Source organism: Arachis stenosperma, chromosome 9, assembly GCF_014773155.1.
Source record: "Arachis stenosperma cultivar V10309 chromosome 9, arast.V10309.gnm1.PFL2, whole genome shotgun sequence".
Taxonomy (NCBI): domain Eukaryota; kingdom Viridiplantae; phylum Streptophyta; class Magnoliopsida; order Fabales; family Fabaceae; genus Arachis; species Arachis stenosperma.
Genome location: NC_080385.1, coordinates 16246014 through 16263462, shown reverse-complemented (window position 1 = coordinate 16263462; position 17449 = coordinate 16246014). Strand labels below are relative to the sequence as shown.

Here is a 17449-nt window from a genome sequence, read left to right as displayed (position 1 = left end):
GTCTTCTCAACTTCACTTTCAATTAAGTCTTGCAAAATATAGGTGATTCATTGTGCTTTTCGAGTTGCGATGGCTAGAGCTCTATACTCAGTTTCACAGGATGAGCAAGCAACTATATTTTATTTTTTACTCTTCCACGATACAATTGAGTTTTCCATAAAGAAACAGTAATCCGATAGAGATCTTCTTGAATCGAGACATGTCCCTAAATCACCATTTGAAAAATCAGTTGGCTCAAGGTCAAATTCGGTTGAGAATATTAGACCTAGTGTTGGATCTCCTTTAAGGTATTTTAACACCCTTACTGCATCTTTAAAGTGCTTATCAGTCGCAAAAAATCTAGGTACTGACTTAATTTTCCAACAGCGTAGTTTATCTCTGGTCGAGTATTGGTGAGATACAATAACCTGCTGATCAGCCTCTGATATTTTGAATTCAATTGAAGTAGTGTGCTTGAGTGCTTTGACAACTTGGTGGTGTAGTCCATAGAAATTATCACTGCTTTTGTCCATCAACCTATACTTCTTTAATAGATCAATGTAGTATTTTTTTGCACACATAGAACCCCCTCTTGCTTCGAGCTACCTCCAAGCTGAGAAAGAATTGTAATTCCACTAAATCTTTAATTTTGAAAAGTTGATGGAGATGCTGCTTGATGAATTGTATCTCCTTGCAATCATCACATGCTACTATTAGATCATCTACATAAACTAAATGGAGATGTTGTTTGATGAATTCGTTTGAACCAGATACTGTGTGCTGGACATCAGTTATTTCAGCGCTTACAAGAAATGATAGGTTTAAGGAGGCTGTGGAGTTGTTCTGTAAGATTCATAGAGGTTGCAGGTTAGCACCGGATGATTTCACCTTCGGGACATTGTTGGCTGCTTGTGGTAACTTGGGGTGGTTGAGACACGGGAGGGAGGTGCATGCTAAGGTTGTTACTTCTGGGATATGTGGGAATGTGGTTGTTGAGAGTAACCTTTTGAATATGTATGGTAAGTGCGGTTTGGTTGGCCAATCTAGGATTGTTTTTGATAGGACGAACAATAAGAATTCAGTGTCATGGACTGCTATGCTTGGCACGTATTGTCATAATCAAGAGTATGAGACTGTGCTCAATCTTTTTAGGGAGAGTGGGATTGTGGATAATTACAGCTTCAGGACTATTCTTCGCGCGTGTTCGGGATTGGCTGCTGCGAGACAGGAAAAGGAGGTTCATTGTATGTGATACGTAACATATACATCGGCCAAACAACGCATATCTCAGCACAAGATAAAATAATAACAAACCGCATAAACCGGACGAGCTATGCACAGCTCGATATCTCAACTGACAAGGCTAACGTTAGCAATAGGATAACCTCGACAAAAGCGGAGAATCTTGAGATACGCTATAACCGAACAAGCCTAAAAACGCCTATATAATCATATAAGTAATTTCGAAGTAAGACAGGTCACAGAACTCACTCCAATTCATTTCTTTTATTTTCTCTTAACTCACATTCTTACTTGAGCGTTGCAGTGCTTTTTGCATGCGCTCCCGCCGCGGTGTTCCAACTTAGCCGACGTATAGATCCTCCACCCGAACTCGATCAATGCCAGGGGAGATCACCATACCTCGGCAGCATACGAACAGAACAGTATGTATGTGAGAAAGGGTGGTTGGAGAGACATTATAGTCGAGTTAGCCTTGGTTGATCTATATGCAAAATGTGGGTGCGTTGATTTTGCATATAGGTTGTTCCTGAGTATGCAAATTTGAAATCTGACAACATGAAACTCAATGATTGGCGGGTTTGCACAGAATGGAAGAAGGATGGTAGCATTCGCCTTGTTTGAGGATATGATCAAAGGAGGGATGCAGCCTAATTATATCACTTTTATTAATGTTCTCTTTGCTTGCAATCATACTGGTTTGGTTAATGAAGGAGGAAAATATTTTACTTTAATGACAAAGAAATATGAGATTCAGCCTGGATTTGAGCATTACAATTGCATGATTGATCTTCTAGGTCACGCCGAACTGATAGAGGAGGTTGAGATTTTGTTGGAAAATTCAGATTGTAGAGACGATCAGTCACTTTGGGCAGTGCTTTTTGGAGCTTGCACTAGGTGCTCAGACTATATCACTGCAGAAGCATTGCCAAAAAGATGATTGAGCTGCAACCAGGATTCCATTTAAGTTATGTTCTGTTTGGTAACATTTATAGAACAGTTGGTAGGTGGAATGATGCTCTAGCAATCAGGAAGTTAATGGAGGATAGAGGAGTTAAGAAGATGTCTGGCAAGAGCTGGATTGAAAGCGAGAATCAAAAGAGATCTCATTTTGATCTGGCTAACATGAGCAATGCTGGGAAACACAGTACTTTATAGCATGGAAGGATGGATCAATTAACATCATGAACTTTTTTATCTCAGTTCAATAAAAGCTGATGAGCTAGGACTTACCCTTCTAGTGATTTTGAGCTAGCGGATTGCAACACCAGCTTCGTATGGATGGCATATGAAATTTCAAAAGATTCTCTGATGACAATGGTTTGTCTCTAATTTTAACAGCTGTATAACAATTAACAAACGGGTCGCACTATGGTACAGAACAAAATTTATAGAGAGGGAATACGATTTTTTTTGTGACTGCTATTGTGACCCGTTTGTTGTATAGAATGTGGGCGAGTTAATAGTTAAAATCGTCCCGGAAAGATACCTCGATCTCTATTTTGGTCCTCGAAAGACAAAATTAATTGAAATCGTCCCCAAAAAATACACGATTTGGTCACGTTAGTCCTTCCGTCAGTTAGATGATGACGTGTCACATTAAGTGCCACGTGGCATGATGACGTGGTGGGTCAATGTCACGTGTCACAAGATGATTGGTTGATGTGTCAGATCAGTGACACGTGTCTCTTGACATGTAAAAAAGTTATTTATAATCAAAATAGTTCTTGAAAGTTCAGACATAAGTCATTTTCATCCCTAAAATTTTAAAAATTAATCAAATTAGTCCTTATATAAATTTTTTTATTTTTTCTTGATAATATTAAATTTGAAATATTTTTTGATACTACTAATTTTAATAGAAATGTAATTGACAAACAAAAAATAGTAATTGTATCTTTTCTTCTTAAAATTTTTTTCAATAAAATTATCTCCTTTAATTCCTCTCAAAATCTTTCTTATTCTTTTCTATTCTAAAACCTTTTTTCTTACATTATTACATTTTGCTGGAATATATATACTCAAAATTAAAATTATGTATTTATTAACCTAAACAAAGTTATATGCTCAAAATCAAAATTTATGTATGTTAACCTAAACAAAGTTATACCACTATTTTTTTTCTACTACATCTTTTTTTTTCATTACAGTATTACTTACATATAGGATGTAATGATAGTGATATTAAAAGTCAAAGTTCAAGAAGATCCACAAATTTTGTTTCAATTTCAAACTTTACAAAATATTGAAAATTTGTTGCTAAATTATTATTATATATGCTAAACGAATTGCTTCTTAACCGTACTACATACAAAGATCATAACTTTTTTTTGTGTGTTTCATATATTTGAGATAGATTATATAATTTTTCTTTTAATATCACAACCATTACATCCTATATACATTAAAATTTTGAGTATACATACATTTCAAAATCTCTCTTATTCTTTTCTATTCTAAAACATTTTTCTTACATTAATACATTTTGCTAGAATATATATATATTCTAGCAAAATGTATTAATGTAAGAAAAATGTTTTAGAATAGAAAAGAATAAGAGAGATTTTGAGAAGAATTAAAGGAGAGAGATAGTTTTATTAAAAAAATTTTAAGAAGAAGATATACAATTACTAATTTTTTGTTTGTTAATTACATTTCTATTAAAATTAGTAGTATCAAAAAATATTTCAAATTTAATATTATAAAAAAATAAAAAAATATATATATAAGGAGTAATTTGATTTAATTTTTAAAATTTTAGGGATGAAAAATGACTTACGTCTAAACTTTCAAGGTCTATTTTAATTATAAATAACTTTTTTACACGTCACGTATCACTGATCTGATACGTCAACCAATCATATTGTGACACGTGACATTGATCCACGTGACACATTATCATCCAACTGACAAAAGGACTAACGTGACCAAATCGTGTATCTTTCGAGAATGATTTCGATTAATTTTGTCTTTCAAAGACCAAAATAAAAATCGGAATATTTTTCAAAAATGACTATTAACTCGAATGTAGGCCATAACTCTACTAATAATTAAGCTTGTTAGTGGCATTGTCTTAAATCCCTAACTATGACCACATTAATGTCATTAGTAAAAAATATCACTTCGTTTTAGTAAATTGGTCATTTGATAATAAATGTTCATTGAGTTCTTTAGACCTTCGGTAGTGATATTTAAAATTAAATTTTTTTACTCAATTTTTGTATGTTTAATAGTATTTATATATTATATTTTTGGATATTCTATAAATATAATATGGCATAACCATAATAAACAAGCTTCATAAAATGAATTTTGAATAATTAATACTCATTATTAAGAGAATATTTACCAAAGATAAAAACTAAATTAAAATAGTGCAGAAAATACTAAGATTAAGTAAATACATATAAAATAAAGAAAATACTTCAGTCAAATAGAAGAATACTTTTACATAAATTTATTTTTTATTATATATTTAAAATATTAATTGACAATATTATAATTATGTTTCAAGAAAAATTTTTATCATATGAAGTATACATAAAACGAAAAATATAATAAATTTAATTGTGAGGTGAGATTATAAAAGGAGTTAAAGATAAATAAAGTTTAAAAAATTATGTTTATTTATCCAATCACTTAACTATAATCACCTATTATTAAAATAAATTATACTAAATTTTGTTAAAATTGAACTTTAATAAAACTATAACCTACCAACTTAAATGTATGTATGTTATAAAATTTATATGCTATTAATTTTAATATATAAAACAGGTATCTCAAATAATTTTTAATTATATTACATATACAAAGTATATCAGCTATTATAAGAAAGAATATATTTGGTGTTTATAAAAAGTTTAATTATGTTATTCACAGTTACAAGAGAATAATTTTGACATTTTAAAATTAAGGGATAAAATAATCTTATTTAAAATTTGAATACTAGAAGAATTATTATGTCGATTTTGGATATAAAAAATTAAAAAATTTATCTAAAAATCAATAATGCTAAAATGGCAGTACTCATCAAGTTTATTGGGCTAAATGAGGATATAAGAAGCCAAGAGTGCTCTTCAAGTTCATTAAGAGTCATAAATTTAGCATTCATTTTTGAAATTATGTAGTCATATTTTAGTTTGATTTGTTGTTAAAATTTGTGAGAAATTATTTTTAATATGGAAATAGAGATTTGTTTTGGTTGAATATTGACATTTGAAGTGTATTATAATATTGTGGAAATTATTCAACATGCTCTTACGTGTTGCAACACGCCCCCACATGTTGGCTAAGATGTTGCTATGTGTTCAACACGCCCTCGCGTATTGGCGAGAATGTTACCACGCGTTCAAGACGCTCGTCACATGTGGCAACACGCCCCCACGTGTTGACTTCCCACCTAAAAAATCTATCAATTTGTAATTACACCAAATACTCATATTTTCAACAAAAACACCAATATTTTTTATATAAAAAAATTAGCCAAAATTTATTAAAAGACTTGATTTGGTTTTAATTTGTTTAGTAGTATTTTTAGATATTTTAAATTTAAATCAAATTTGATCTAATTTAATAAGATCATATTAGATTTAAATTAGTTATCATATCTTTTAGTATCTTTTAATTTAAATCATATCTTATTTAAATAGATAGGATCAATTTTAGAGTCATATTTCACTTTTAGGCTAATCTGTTAGAGATAATTTATACAACTTTTGATGAATAAACTTTTGTGATTGTTTTATGCACTTTTTTTTTATGTGTGATCAAGTGAAGTGAATAATTTGATTTACTTATTGCATAAAGAAATCGAAGGATCCAACCTAAGATAATTCTTAATGTTAGTTCTTTCAATTTTCAACCCTCTAATTTAAGTTCTTTGAAGGTCTAGTAAAAAAAATCTAAGTTACTAAGAATAGATTTCTTAGAAGTCTAGTAAAAAAACCTTCTTTATCTATCTTTTTTATATTTTTACTATATCTTTTCTTATTGTTAATTCTTCATTCTTATTTTCTTATCATTTGTTATAAAAAAATTGATTTTGGTGATTGATTATTTTATTAAAAAATTGTGTGAAGCATCTATATATAAAAATACATAACTATATTACTCAAATAACAAAATTTTATCAATATAATTAACAATCAATTATGTTACATGTATATTAAAAATCAATTATCCAAATAAAAAATATTTTAAAAAATAAATACTCATTAAAAATGAGTTAAATACTATATGTATTTATATACAAATATATTATTATTAAAGTATCGTTTTTGTCCCTAACGTTTGGGGTAAGTCTCAAAGTTGTCCCTAACGTTTCAATCGTTCTATTTAAGTCCCTAACGTTTCAAAATTGACTCAATGTTGTCCTGCCGTTAGGGATCCGTTAATAGAATTAACGGCGAGACAAAATTGAGACAATTTTAAAACGTTGAGGACAAAAACGATACATAGAAATAAATTTTAATTTTATCCTTCAATAATATTAATTTTTACTGTACATAATATTCAATCGTTTTTTAAATTACAGTTAATCACATTACTTTTATTTTAAATAAATTAATTTTGTTATAAGTTTATTCTTAAAGTAATGTAATTTTTTTATAAATAAATAAATTTTACACTTTCATTCTAAATAATGTAATTTTACTTTCATTATTTAATCACATTACTTATAATTTTTTTAATAATTTTACACTTTCATTCTAAATAAATTAATTTTTTTATAATTTTACATTTAAAGTAATGTAATTTTTTTTTATAAATAAATAACTTTTACACTTTCATTCTAAATAATATAATTTTACTTTCATTACTTAATCACATTACTTATATTTTTTTTTAATTTTACACTTTCATTCTAAATAAATAAATTTTTTATAATTTTATGATTAAGTATTGTAATTCTTTTTTAAATAAATAAATTTTATACTTTCATTCTAAATAATGTAATTTTACTTTCATTACTCGATCACATTACTTATATTTTTTTTTTATAATTTTACACTTTCATTCTATTCATATTACATTATTTATTTAGAATAAAAGTGTAAAATTTATTTATTTATAAAAAAATTACATTACTTTAAGTATAAAATAAAAAAAAAATTATTTAGAATAAAAGTGATGTGATTAAGTGTAAATGTGATTAAAAATAATTAAATACTATGTATAGTAAAAAATTATTATTATTGAAGAATAAAATTAAAATTTATTTCTATGTATCATTTTTGTCCCCAACGTTTTCGTCTTATTTAAGTCCCTAACGTTTCAAAATCGTTTCAATTTTGTCCCGCGTCAATTTTATTAACGGATCCCTAACGGTAGGACAACATTGAGTCAATTTTGAAACGTTGGGGACTTAAATAGGACGATTGAAACGTTAGGGACAACTTTGAGACTTACCCCAAACGTTGGGGACAAAAACAATACTTTACTCTTTTTTTTTTGTGCACATAGTATTTTTTATTAATGATAAACAAAATTTTAATTTAATGATAAATTTTATAAATAAGTACTCTAATAAAATTTATTCAATCTTGTAATATTTATTTATTTAAATTTACAATGAAAATATTTATTTCTTCTATTAATAAGAGAACTAACCAAAAAAAAAACAACTAAGAAGCAATTAAATGAGAAAATAAAATCGTTGTACACAACAGTGACATTTACATGTGTGTATGTGTGACTATTCAATGTTAACAATGATGTTAAAATCAATCTGTTGCTCCACAAAAATTACATATGACTATGTTAAAATCGATTTTTGTGTGAATATCAGTGCATATTATAGTATAATTTTAAAAAACTAAATTAATTCACTAATAATATAAAAGAAATTCAATTAATATCAAATTAATATTATCTTTTTCAATTATATATTCTTTTTAAACTGTTCAAACAAATTTAAATAATTTCTTAATTTTATTTTTAAAAAATTATACTATATGATCACCAAGATAATAAGCACTTTGCTTTTTTAACCAATGGTCTTGAGTTTAAGTTTTAACAATGAATATTTTGTTCTTTAAATGTGAAAAAGGGGATTTAAAGAAAAAAAATAGTTGGAGACTATGAAAGAAAATTCCTTAATCCCTATATATATGATAAATTATTATCTGTATTTGTTTAATTATTTTTTATATTTTAAATAAAAGATGTAGCTTTTTATAAATAAAAGATGTAGTTTATTTAAGTTAAAAAATAAATTGGTTTTACTACTTCATGATCTTTATAGCAAGCATACAAAAGACAATAAAGCTTTAGAGAAATGTTGTACAGTGAACAAATTATTTTTATAATTAAATTTTAATCAAGTCTTTTTTTTAGTTGGATGAGTTGATCATTCAACGAATTTAAGTTGATTATTTTTTTTCTTTTTATATGTCACTTTCTTTTCTTCCTTGTTCCATTAAAATTTCTGATTATTAATCTTTAATTTATTGGATCAACTTAATTAGTTAAATTTAATTACTAAAATAATTTGATCATATAAGATCACCAAAAATTTTATGAAAATATAGTTTAAGATTTATTTCTAAATCCTAAATTATAAACCATTGTTATATTTTGTAAATGAGAAATGAAATTTCATTATGATCCTTAATTAAGAAGTTAATTTTACATTCGAATTCTTTTTCTAAAAAAAGTAAATAATAGAGATAAAAATATATATTTTATAACTAGAAGGAATAAGAGTGAAATTAAACTATATTAAAAAAAAGAAAACAATATGTTCTCTAAATTTTGTTATATGTATCATTCTATTTTATTTATTTTAAAATTAATGTTTTATTTTTTTATAATAATTTGGTGAGATTTAAATTATAAAATATAAACTAATAACTATTTTTTTTTAGATCAGGTTAAATTTTGTTCTTAAAATTATATTTTTTTAGAATGATATTATTTATGCCACAAATTTCATATAATAAACAATTTATTCTTATCAAAAATAATTTCTACGCGTATATATACACGTAGTTAATAATAATAATTATGCCATGCACTACCTATTTTTGTTTTATCTAATAATAATAATAATAATAATAATAATAATAATAATAATAATAATAATAGTAATAGTAATTTTTTTCTTATAAATTGGCATCCTTTAAAGTATTGAAGAATCTCTCTATAACTTCCTTCCGTAATATACTTGAATTCGGCTTTTTCATATAAATAAATAATAAAAATACTTTATTTACCAAAATACGCACGAAGAGAAATACTTTAAAAAAAGTGCAGGGCCGATTCAGGGAGGACGTCTGTAAAATGAATTTTCACTCCAACACAGGTGTGATGGCCACGAAATGAGACTCACAACAGTAAGTGACAACTCTGGCTCGGCATGCACGAAATGGTGAGGAGGCCATCTTGTTGTTGGCGCCAGCAAAATAGCCATTTCAGGTGGGACATCCACGAATTAGAACCCAACTCAGTAGTACTACATGCGAAATGGTGCACTTCATGTGTATTGCCAACGAAGTTTGCTGCAAATTTGCTATATAAACGGTTGGGCACCATTCACGGAAGGAACCATTCTATCTGTACTCTCTTTCAATTCCGAAATTTCTCTCAACGCCACAACCTTCTTTCTCTCTAAAATATTGTGGGTGTTGATTTCGTTTTGCTGTGTGTATAGCTTCGGAAAACGTATATATGATTATATACTCTAATGGAAAAATCTCTCATACGACAAAAGGTATTATGTTTGTTTGTGACGATCCACTTTGGATAATGATTCCGTCACAGACATCGTTGCAAGATATGAAGAATTTGATTCTCATGAATACCGGAATGGTTGGAAAAAGGAAATCACAAAGCTGACTTACAGGATGCCAGTTGCAGTAGTCAACTCATTTGCATATCAGAAAATGCAGATTAAATCTGATCAGCATATTTCGATGATGTTTTCTTATCATCTCAGTATTAGAAGCATCTATTCGTTGAAACTTTGTTTGAATCTTCAAGATATTGGTGGAAGCTCATCTAGTTCTAATAATGTGGAGGGTGGTAAAAATCTCGGATCGGCAGATTTTGTTCCAGGTCGGGATACCGGTAGGGCCCATAGTCCAAGTTTTAACGCGGTTGTGATGCGGGAATAGAATACAGATATTTGTCAAGCACGCCCCGCCACTTCCAGCCTTGTTGGGATCGATATATATTCTGATGCTGGCATGGCAAAAACGTCTGATGAAGATGAGATCGGAGATTTTAGCGGTGATGAGGCAGAAGTTGTTCCCGAAATACAGTCGCTTTATCGCGAGACAGTTCCTCCAATTCATGTCGAATCGGGGGGAGGTGGTGTATCCAACAGCACGCCAGCACACTACCTATCTTTTAATCTTGGAGTAATACCTTCGACCACCGTAAAAGACAGACCGAGTAGCTACGCTTTGTCAGGTGAGATGGAGTTTGAGATTGGGTTGAAGTTTCTCAATAGAGAAATAGCGATGCTTGCTGTTAAAAACTATAACATCCACAGGAGTATAGAATACAAGGTGGTAGAATCAGACCAAAGTAGGTATGTATGGCGATGCAAGCAGTTTGGGGATCAATGCCATTGGATGGTCGCAAAGACGAGGTCTTCCAAAAAGGTAGTCTGTAGTATATCCATGATATAACTCGATATAATCAACAAAGAACGAAACTACCCCAACTGTAGGTACTGATGGCATCATAATCAGCTAATAACGAAAGATATCAAACATGGACCGTGTTATTGGCTGTTGAGTTAAGAAATTAACTAAATTAATTAATAATGACAAACATTATTTTATTGGGCTAATTAACCAATTAGTGTTGATTATTTCTGATTAAATGTTGCAAGCCAAAATTTATTGTTGCAGCAGCCCAATACGAAACAGCTGAATTTATTCTTGTGGGCAACAATTTCAAACAAAGTCCAATTGCATATATCAAAGAAATCAAACGGACTGAATGAATCATAACCAACCCAAACCCGAATTGATCACTCAAAGCTGATCCCTCTAAAGTGCATTCCACAAAGGCTACGTTTACTTTTTTCTCTTCGGTTAGAACTCAGAGAAAGAGAGAGAAAGCTTAGTTTCTAAGCTGTTCACCAAAGAAGAAAGAAAGAGAAGGATTAAGCAAGAAAGACAGAGGTCTAATCACCCAAATCAAACCACATCAAGCTAAGGCAGAAGTTAAAGGTAACTTATTTCCTCTTGCATGCATCGTGCTTTCTTCTCCTCTTTTCCAACTCTCTGCCACTCCAAATTGGGATAAATGAAGAAAGTAATCTATGTTCAGCTCTGCTGCAAATCTATGGTCAAATTTGTGCCTTGGGGACCAAGTAGTATTTCAATGGCTCAGATATGGGTTTACCATTGAAAATGTTTTTCTTAGCTGTCCTGAGGCTTTCGGTCAAGAAAGAAGGTCAGAACCAAAGTTCCTAATTTGAGGATTAATGGAAGAAAGTGAAAAAGTGAGTTGGTGAAGCACACAGCTCGAGGATTGACTTGGAAGAGAGCAAAATCAGCATCATGCAAGGAGATACAAAAGAAGATTTTTCATCCTTCAGAAGCCAAGGAGAGAGAACCAGTGTTTTGATGTTTATGTTCTGAGAAGAGTTCTCTGAAGAAGTTCATCAACTTGGACAATGCTTCCTAGTCAAAGAAGCATTTCGCCAGAATGAGGAACTAAATCAGAGGCAAGCAAATTTGGTTCATCACATAGCAAAGAGGCTGTTGAAGTATCAATCTCCTTCATGTTTTACAGATTGTAATTTTTTTTAATGTTTATCTTTCTGTAATTTCTTGAGGTGAAAGACAGAATGAGGGAGCTCAAGTAAAAGCCTAAGAGTGGAAAGAGGCAGAGAAAAATACTTGAGTGAAAAGCCTAGAGTGATTTCAGATTTCTTTAGGTTAATTCTGTGTCTTGTATCCTGTACCAATGAGGTACCCCTTTCTTAGTTGGATAAGCACTAAGAGTGAAGAGTTAGGTATTAGCATAACCAAGTCAAGTTAGGTTAGAACTTGAGTGTGAAAGGATTGTGTCAATCCTGTGGAATTGGTGTATGTAATACTTTAACTATAGTGAAAATTCCACCACTGTTGTGGTAGAGACTGGATGTAGATTACATTGCACAAGGCAACCAAACCAGGAAACATGATGGTATCAGCTTCTCTCTTCCCTTCTTTGTTCTGTTTTCTAATATTCATGAGACAAAATAAAATTGTCTCATAAATTTTTCGTTGTTGAGTTCAAACAGAATTAGACTGAAAATTTATTTTAAAAGGTTATTTCACTAACTTAAAAGAAGGTCATAGATTCAACTCCCCTTCTCTAAGCCTTCTAAAACCTTCATTGGCCTTGTCCAGTAGTAGCACACCTCCCAACAAGTAAAGTATGTAATAACGTACATACTGCATGAGGGCATCGTCTTGTAAATCAAGCGGCATCTGCTGAAGACGATTCCTGAGCTACTTCAACTTGATGTTGAATTTCGTTGTTCCTATGTGTCCAGCTGGAACCTCACCAAGAAGTTCGTGACATCATTCTCAAATATCTCTTTGGTGGAACTTGCTCCATGACCTCAAAGTACCACTGACAGGCTCGCCATCAATAGGTAAACCTAATTGCATTGCAATATCCTCTAGGGTTATGGTACACTCACACCAAGGGAGGTGAAATGTGTGAGTCTCGGGATGCCATCGTTCGACAAAGGCACTTATAAGTAGATTGTTATACTCGAAGCGCTTTATCAAAGAAGCATGGTAAAATCCTGCTCGTCTTAAATAGGACTCAAGCCTCTGCTGCCTAATTTTCATGCTTGAATCTATAAGATCCGACATGAAAACATCGACAAGTGTGCCATGAAGAGTGAGAACACGTGTGGGCTGCAACATAAGAAAAAAAAGAAGACTATAACTAAAAATACTCTAACCAATTTTATTTGTCGACAAAATTAGTTCCAACAAGATTACTAACAACATCAATCACCATAAAGACTTAAACTAACCTTATGAAGCAAATATGCCGCAATATGAAACTTGTCCAGCCGATTAAGGTTATCTTCCACATTAACGCCACCCCCACTCATGTTAAGTTTTTTTTTTAAACACAACACAACACCTTAAAACCTCAGCACAAGTTTCTTTTACCACCACCACTTTTTTTTACAACCCCCTTTCCCTTTCAACCGTGCATGAGGTCCCTCCCCTACTCCCTTTTATATGTGTCTGAGGTCCCTTCCCAAGTGTCCCTTGCCACCCAACACAACCAATGCATGCCTCGTACGGGTACTGGTGTTTGCTAAAAACCTGTAGTTTTGACCCAATTCGTGGATGCCGCCAGCACATTGGCTCCATTTTGCAGTCGCTGCCCCTGAATTGGCCCAATTTGTGTGCGCCAAGACTGATTTGAGCCATTTCGTGGATGCCAGGAACTAATTGGGTTTGGAGATGATTCTCGCCTACTGCTATCAGTCCCATTTTGTGGCCGCTACACCTGGGTTGGAGTGAAATTAATTTTATGTGTATTCTCAAATTCAAAAACGTTACATGGATGTCTCGTTGGATGTTTTAATATAAATTGAATTCATTAAATTCGAATTAGGTTTCATAAAACTACATCGAATCTACTTGATCCTGTCATCTTGAAGCACACTGTGTTACCTTCTCATGTTGGTGATATATCGATGGGGCTGCACAACGATAGCAAATTTTTTTACAGCCATAACAAAATAGTGTTCGATTAAAAAAATTCTAAAAATGCTAAACGTTGCGTCCTAATTTAAAAAAATTATTTACAATATCCATGAAAAAATATAGATGAACCACAACAAAACGCTAAATAATGTATGACCTAATTTCAAAAAAAAAACTTTAACCCAAATATATAATCTCACATGTTCAAACAAAAAAGAAAATACTAAAACTAAATGGGCTTAAGTACGTGACTACTCTAAAAAAAATTCTCTTTAACGTATAAAACATATCACAGTTCTCTATAAGTTTGGAATCAAGTGCAACTGTTGGGTTAAAGTGAATCCTAATCCTAAACTACTTCTCGTTGAATATAAAACTAATAACTTAAAAGTCTAACAAAGCCTACAATCATTATGCTAACAAACATTTTTAAGTACCATTTCACGTTCTTAAAATCTAACCAACTAACAGCTTATTACTTCTAACCAGCAATTATATTGAAACAATTAATTTTTCAATTTCTAACTAAGGACGGTAAACAACTACTCCAAAAAGTATGTTAACATTACTAGCATGACTAAATAAATTATGTTGAAAACAAAAATTTTCAATCACTAACTGATGCATGAGCATCTTTCCTATTTTTTATTAGTGAATTTGCATCTAATTTGTTGAGTTTAATAAAAAATTAATTATCTTTTAGCCAATAGGGATGCTACTTTGAGTCTTTTGCAATTTTGTTTATTTTAGGTAGTATTTGGCTGGATTTGCTGGAGTTTCTGCAGCACAAGAACAAAAGGAGACGGCAGCGAGGAGCGACGCGTACACGTAACTGATGCGTGTGCGTGATTTGGAGCTTTCCATGGCGACGCGTGTGCGTGACTGACGCGTACGCGTGATTTGAAGAATTGCACAGCGACGCATGCGCGTGATCGACGCGTCCGCGTGACTTGTGGAAAAAGACCATTGACGCGTATGCGTGACTGACGCATACGCATGCCATGCGCCACGAGTAGAAAACGCAGAAAACGCTGCGGTGATTTCTGGGCCCCATTTTAGCACCCAAATTAGGCGCGGATCCAGTAAAATCAAGTGGTCCCCACGTTACAAGACGCGGAGTAGTTAGTTAATTCTGATTTAAATTCAAATTTGATTTTAAAATAGGAAAAGATATTATTTTTAATTTTAGATAATTAGATTTTAAATTAATTAGGATTAGTTATAAAAAGGGATTTCATTAGTTAACTTTTTAGGCCATCAGATTGGAACTTTGTACATTTTACCAGAATTCTTATTTTCTTCTCTGAATCATGAGCAACTAATCCTCCATTGTTAAGGTTAGGAGCTCTGTCTATTTGTATGGATTGATTTTATTGCTTTTTATATTTTAATTCATGTGTGGATTTATAATTTAAGAATTGTTTTCGCTCTTTATCTTATGAATTTGGGTGGAACAGAAGTATGACCCTCTTTATATTTGAGTTCTTGTAAAACTTGGAAAAGCTCTTTACTTGAACAACAGTTTGAAAATATATTCTCCTAAATTTTAATTATCTGGATTTAACAGGATACGTGACATATAATCCTCTTATTTTTGGGTAATTAGAATTTTTGTGGCATATAAACTGGAATTTGAACTCCACCCTCTAATTGGAATTAATTGACCAAGGCATTGGCAGTCGATGAATTTTAGAGGAGACTAGAAAGGTCTAAGGAATTAGGGTATTGTCACATATAGTTTGCCATAAATTAAATCCTACATGATTAAAATAGTTAGTAAGAAAAGTTAATCCGGAAAAATAGATAACTCTAAAGGCTTAACTGTTTCTCCAATATTTTGTTTTTAACTTATTTAATTGCGTGCCTGCCTTCTGATATTTTTCAACTTAAACCTTTTGAATATCTCAAAATCATTTTCTGCTTGCCTAACTAAGTAAATCATTTAACCATTGTTTCTTGATCCATCAATCCTCGTGGAATCGACCCTCACTCACTTAAGGTATTACTTGGTACGACCCGGTGCACTTGCCGGTTAATCTGTGGGTTATAAAATATCGCACCAAGTTTTTGGCACCGTTGCCAAGGATTGATAGTGATTAACAACTATTAGTTGTTTGATTGCTTAGATTAGGCATTTTATTTTTAATTTTTTCGTAAAAAAAAATTAAATAAATAGCACCAATATTTTTCTTAATTTCTGAAATTAAGTTTGGTGTTTCCTAGTTAGTTTTATTTTAATTCTTAGAATTCTGTTCTTTCTTCTTTGCTTTCCTATTTACCACATTTTGTTTAATTCTGTTTGGTATTTTGTGCAAAGGAAAAATAATGGAGAGAGATCACATGGGTTACTACTCACACCCGAGTAGTGATTCATATTATGGTGGATGGAGGAACTATCCAAATTTTGGTTGGCAAAGTAAAAATCAAAGAAACTTTAATGCTCCATATTCCAACTATCAAGAGCCACCACCTCCATATTCATACCAAGAATCACCATCTCCATATTCATATCAAGAACTATCATCTTTCTATCCATATCAAGAGTCACCATCTCCTTATTCATCTCAAATACCTTCAGATCTTGAGCTTCTCATGAAAGAATTCCTACATGATATAAAGACAAGTGTCAAAAATGTAGAGAAATATGTGTAGACGATGATCAAGAACCAGGAAGAAGAACAAACAAATTCCTCCCAAGAGATACAATGCAAGATCCTATGGAAGAAAGTGAGGAAACCAATCAAAGGAGTTTATACTCCAGTGAATTAGAGAACTTTCCACCCTCACATATGGAAGAAGAGGAAGATAGACAACCTCCCATGCCCTTGGTAAGCAATGAAGAAGAGATTGAATTAGAAGAAAGCTACCAAGAGGAAGAGGTTAAAATTGAGGAAGCTTGCAAAGAGGTAGAAGAATTCAAAGAAGAACACAAGGGAGTGGAGCTTGCAAGACCTCTTCCAAAGCCATCACCATCCAATACAACATTCAAGTGAGTAAAATTCCTATCCTTAACCCTTACTTTCCCACTTGAATATGGGCTACTAGAGACGAATGGTCAACTTAGAGCTCTTTGTGGCATTAAGAGTAAAAGGATAAAAGTTGTCAAGCAAGGTTCAATATGGTTGCATGCTCCAAATTGAAGTGCAAGGATTGGTGTAGAGCTCAATTGAATGGGTCTAGAAAGTTATTTGGATGTCTCTGTGAAAATTCAGATTGCTTGCCACCTGGTGGGAACAATGGTGATCCACAAGAAGACGGGTGTAAAAGCAAGGTTTGGGATCATGGAATTCACTCCCACAATCAACACCCTTTGGGCCTTGTCACTTGCTTCAACTTGCTCGAAGGCGTTAGGTGCCTAGTTTGGGATCCCCTTAGCTATTGGAATTACAAACATTGGTAGAAATTTCTGGATCAGTACAAGCACAAGCCACCATGACAAGGGGCTCACCACATGTCCAACTTAAGGACTTTAACTAAAAGTGCTTGGTGGGAGACAACCCACCGTAGTATGATCGCTCCTTTTCATTCTTAGATGTTTTTCATAGTAG

General features: G+C 31.7%; 1 pseudogene; it reads left to right on the top strand.

Moving 5' to 3' along the window:
• The first annotated feature begins 730 nt into the window (after positions 1-730).
• LOC130949152 (pentatricopeptide repeat-containing protein At1g03540-like) lies at positions 731-10334 on the top strand (annotated as a pseudogene).
• The last annotated feature ends 7115 nt before the right edge of the window (positions 10335-17449 follow it).